Raw genomic sequence first — 5,876 nt, 5'->3', positions numbered from 1 at the left:
CATGCTAAATTTCCCCTTCGTGTCCAGGGATGTGAAGGTTAGATTATGGGGTTGCAGGAATAGGGTGGGATATGAATCGGTGCAGACTCGATGGGCCAAATGGTTTCCTTCTGCACTGTAGGAATTCTATGAATAACTAGAGAAGTCAAAACATATGGGAATGCTTTCCAATGTATATTAATGACAATGATGCAAGAGCTGGCGATAAGCTTCAACCACCAAATTTTCCTTTCCCCATTTTCCACCTTTAAAAAAAGGAGTGAAAATTGAGACAAATTTTTTCGTTGAGAAAATGCAAAACAGCTCGTTATTTATTGCCTTGTCGGTAACCTTTCAGAAAGAGTTGGAGCAGGTTTCCACGAGGTAAAATGAAATGAAATGAAAATTGCTTGTTGTCACAAGTCGGCTTCAAATTAAGTTACTGTGAAAAGTCCCTAATCGCCACATTCCGCCGCCTGTTAGGGGAGATTGGTACGGGAATTGAACTGTGCTGCTGGCCTGCCTTGGTCTGCTTTCAAAGCCAGCGATTTAGCCCTGTGCTAAACCAGCCCCTGCAAGAACAACCAGGTAAGAATTTGCTTGCACCCTCCCCACCACACCCCACCCCCACCCTCCCCACCCCACCCCCACCCTCCTCGCAGTTGGAGTTCATTCAATAATGGAGCGGCTAAAGTCATTTGTAAAGCACCTGTCCAATGTGAATTTTCATACAATTGTTGCATCAATTGGTGCAGTGTTGCTGCTGGTAAGAATACATTGCCAGAGAATGTAAGCGTTACCAAGAAAGCAGCACACACCCCTCCAAATCCCATTGATCTTATGGGCATCTTGCAGCTGAACAGTCTGAACAAAAGGACACTTTGAACAGGTCAGCAATAAATTAGAGGAAAAAACTCCATGGCACATCCCAGCTGTATGTTTCATTCTCCTTCATCGAAAGTTGAAAAATCTCGATGTTTGAAGAATTAAAATATTTGGAGCACAAAGAAAGTACATTTTCTTATATCAACTACACAAAGATACCACAACATTTTTAAAAATTGCATTATAATTTACATTTTGTTTCTGATTTCAAAACTCAGATATTGATAATAGTAAAAAGAGTCAGATACTTTGGTTCTAATGCTTTGAGTCTATATGTCAGTCTTTCAAGATTTGGAAATGACCATATCAGTGGATTCAGAATTCGGGTTCATTTACTACTTTGCAGAGTTCAGTTGGCATCCTTGACCATTAATGACTTAGGTAAATGGCTGTTGGGACACTTGAGAGGCAGAATAACGAGCCTTTTGCAGATAAATTCTGATTCACTGAGTTTCTGCAGAATTGCTTCTTCCACTCACAAGCTGAAGCAATTAGCGTTTCTGTCTGGAACTATAAAAGAGACAAAAACATTTTTTAAAAATTCTGACTGGCTCCTTAAAGGGTGCAGAAGATCACATGATTTCTTTTTTTATTCATTTATGGGATGTGGGCATCGCTGGGCTGGGCCAGCATTTGTTGCCCATCCCTAATTGCCCATGAACTGAGTGGCATGCTTGGCCATTTAAGAACGGGGCAGTTAAGAGTCAATCGCATTGCTGTATGGGTCTGGAGTCACATGTAGGCCAGACTAGGTAAGGATGACATATTTCCTTCCCTAAAGAATATTAGTGGATCATATGGGTCTATACGACATTTGGCAATGGTTTCATGGGTATCATTAGACGCTTAATTCCAGATTTTTATTGAATCCAAATTTCACCATCTGCTATGGTGGGATTCGAACCCGGGTCCCAAGATAATTACCCAGGATCTCTGGATTACTAGTCCAGTGACAATACCACTACACAACTGCCTCCCCATGACTCTACGTAGCAGGATTCTCTGAAGCAGGAAGGGGAGTTTCTGGGCAAAACAGGTGACCCCTAATGTTGCGGATGCACCAGTTTTTCCAGCTCCGTGGTGCCTGTTGACACCAGAGGTCCACCTGTGGTAGTTAACATTTCCCAACAGACCCGCAAATCAGATCCCTCCCACTGACCTCATCGACGCCCGCTGGAGTAATGCTAGAACATATGATGCTGGCATTACCCCTGGAGCTACATCCAATAGGTCTTCAGAGCTGGTGTTGAAAACAGTAGGGAAATTGTTCTGATCCTGGCTTTCAATCTATGGGACTGATTTTACTGCGAGCTTTGCCCTTGCATGACTTTGAAATGGCCAATTCCATTGGACGTGAATTGGGCCTCATGTATTTGGAACGTTTTGAAGGAGAATCATATATTCTGTGTGTTGGCAGCCTTCAAAGGCCTGCAGTGAGATGGAATGCAGCCTCAAAAATGTGTTGATAACTTTTCCAAAGAAGTGGCTGGCAAGAACCAGCAGATGGGAAAAATGTGCAGACAGGAAATTGAATTTATGGGCAACTGTCAAAACTATCTCTAATACCAGGAGGCACTGAGAACAGATGTGCAAAAAGATAGCACACCTCATGAAAGATGCCATACATCAAGAAGAAGACTCAAGTTTGTGTGCCATGACTTGTTGCTGTCGGATGGGCACCTTCATTTCATTGTACGGGGTCCCTCAACTTATATCAAGATGATCCCTAATACAAGCAGCCAGATCTCCAGCTGATAGGCAGCACAGTAGTACAATGGTTAGCACTATTGCTTCACAGCACCAGGGTTCCAGGTTCAATTCCCGGCTTGGGTCACTGTCTGTGTGGGGTCTGCAAATTCTCCCTGTGTCTGCATGGCTTTCCTCCGGGTGCTCCGGTTTCCTCCCACATGTCCCGAAAGACGTTAGTAATTTGGACATTCTGAATTCTCCCTCAATGTACCTGAACAGGCGGCAGAATGTGACAACTAGGGGCTTTTCACAGTAACTTCATTGCAGGGTTAATGTAAGCCTACTTGTGACAATAATGATTATTATGATGTGGACAAATTCTGAGTGTGTTGAAGAGATGGACCTGGGGCGTTGTCATTTTCACTCTCATGATAGAAACACGATAGTTAGACATAACCCAAATCACATGACGACTGGCCAGGAAAGGTATAAAGTGGAGGGTCCTTGCCCAAAACTTGCAAGGCACGGAGAGAAGGGTGAATTGTTAAAAATATGTAATTTTTTTCTTGTGTTTTCGGCAGTCTGAGCCATTTCAAAATATATTTTTTGAGTTTGTGTTGAAACTTGAAAGGACGACTTTCGGCCAGAGGACGATGTCCGCATGGGTGGCACAATGGTTAGCACTGCTGCCTCACAGCACCTGGGACGTGGCTTCAATTCTGACCTTGGCTGACTATGTGGAGTTTGCACATTCTCACCGTGTCTGTGTGGGTCTCCTCCGAGTGCTCCGGTTTACTCCTATAGTCCAAAGATGTGCAGGGCAGCACGGTAGCATAGTGGATAGCACAATTGCTTCACAGCTCCAGGGTCCCAGGTTCGATTCCGGCTTGGGTCACTGTCTGTGCGGAGTCTGCACGTCCTCCCCGTGTGTGCGTGGGTTTCCTCCGGGTGCTCCGGTTTCCTCCCACAGTCCAAAGATGTGCAGGTTAGGTGGATTGGCCATGATAAATTGCCCTTAGTGTCCAAAATTGCCCTTAGTGTTGGATAGGGTTACTGGGTTATGGGGATAGGGTGGAGGTTTGGGCTTGGGTAGGGTGCTCTTTCCAAGAGCCGGTGCAGACTCGATGGGCCGAATGGCCTCCTTCTGCCCTGTAAATTCTATGATTATGATTATAGGTTAGGTGAATTGGCTATACTAAATTGCCCCTTAGTGCCCAAAGTTAGGCGAGATGACCGGGTTGGGGCAGGGGAGTGAGCCGAGGTCGGGTGCTCTTTCAGAGGGTTGGTGCAGACCTGATGGGCTGAATGGCCTCCTTCTGCACGGTGGGGATTCTATGGATTCTATGGATGTTTATGAGCTGCTTTAATGTTGAATTTGGACAATAGTCAATCATTTTGTATGGCTGTAGCAAATGACCACCTGTTCCAAATGTCAGTCACCGGAGATGCAATAGTGAGGAAATCCCTGGCATAATCCTGCCACAGCAGCTCAGTAAAAACTACTAATCCGCCACAAGCAAACGGAGACATTCTTTGGTCACTTAGGAATCTGAGGAAAAGAAAAATATTTTTGAGGTGTCAGGAAGGAACAATAAAATCTGTTGAATTTTAAACTAGTCCTAGTTTGCTTTCATGAACACAATGCAGGCTAGTGACAGGTGAATATTTAGGCCACCCCAAGATCACTATAAATATCAGAAGCCACACTCTCTGTGTGAGTAGCAGTGAACCTCACCAGGAGAGGTCTGCTAGCTTGGTATTCGTTTGCCAATTCTACTCGTGTTAATCTTTCATCCTTCTTTGAAATGTACTAAATTTATAATGCACTTCATTCTGACATTTTGGGCAAGGACCCCTCCACTTCATTCATTTCATGTTTCCACAGTGCTCATCGTCATGATCTATTTACCAGATGTGGAGACTAAACCACAAAGCCAAATGTACACTCAAAGCCTTGCACAAAACAATACAGATTTTAGTCGATTCAGAAGAACGTCAAGGCATTCAGTATCAGCAACCCTGCAGGTGTGAACTTTTATTTGTCTCACCTAACTTCACCATCCAACTGTGAAGTGTGCATTTAAACATTTAAACTGCCATTTCCATGAATAACAGTTGCAGAATTATTGCATATTTTATACTTCGCACAAGAGCTCTTAATTATCAACAAACCTGCGGATATGTGTGGAGATACTTTGAATTCAAATATCCATTTTAATCATCTAAAATGTTAATAAACATATTCTGACAGCCCCATCAGTTGTTCCAATTTGTGCTGAATGCAAAGTATTTACTTCTAAGTAAACTGCTGCCTTATTGTAAGATATTGAAATGGATGTCTTTACAGTGAAAATTGAATCCAATAAGACAATGTAGTGAAAGGTGATATTTTAGTACAAATGCAAGGAATAGTAAATAACAACGATATTTCTTAACAGTTGTGTAGGTCAAAAGGTTGATTACTGCGATGCTCCCTACTGTCAACTTCTGGATAAACCTGATATCAGTATGGCAACTGGCTGTGGATGATGGAAGGAATGTTGTTTTGACATCTGCATTGTTATCTCAAACTGCACAGGGAAAGCCGGAGAAAGCTTTTATTAAAGCACAGTAGCTTAGGCTTTATTAATAGGGGCATAGAGCATAAGGGCCAGGAGATTATGTTGAACATATTTAAGACACTCGCTCAGCCTCAGCTGGAGTATCGACTGCCAGCTCTGGGTGCCGCACTTTTGGAAAGATGCGGAGGCAGGGCAGAGAGTGCACAGCACAAAGTTTCACAAAAATGCTTCCAGGGGCATGGAATCTGTTATATGACAATGAAATTTTGCCAAGTGCTGGAAAATGGGATAAAAATACTTAGGTGGTTGTTTTTCAACATATATATATGTATTTTTATTCAAATGAGGGCATCCATAAGCACATAATCAATCAAAAAAAACCACAATCCCCATAGTTGGACATTTTCTCACCTTTTTCTTCCCTTAACAACCCCCTTCCCACCTGCTGGCAACAAACAGGTCCTAAAACATGGACCAGAACAACCTCCATATTGCCCAAAACCCCCCTTCCGAACCCTGAGGAGCGAACATAATCTTCTCCAGTTTAAGGAATGCTGCAACATCCCCCAACCATGCCAACACCCTTGGCGGCTCCACCGACCTCCACTCCAGTAGAATTTGTCGCCGGGCAAAAGCCACTACTTCAGCACCCCCCCCCCTTCCCTCCAACAGCTTCAGCAGTTCCGACCACCCCAAAGATCGCCACCGGAGGGCCCAGCGACATCTCCACTCCCCAAAACTTTCGTTAATCTTTCAAATATC

The sequence above is a fragment of the Scyliorhinus torazame genome, chromosome 12 (genome assembly GCF_047496885.1).
Source record: "Scyliorhinus torazame isolate Kashiwa2021f chromosome 12, sScyTor2.1, whole genome shotgun sequence".
NCBI lineage: Eukaryota > Metazoa > Chordata > Chondrichthyes > Carcharhiniformes > Scyliorhinidae > Scyliorhinus > Scyliorhinus torazame.
This window is presented reverse-complemented; position numbering follows the sequence as displayed.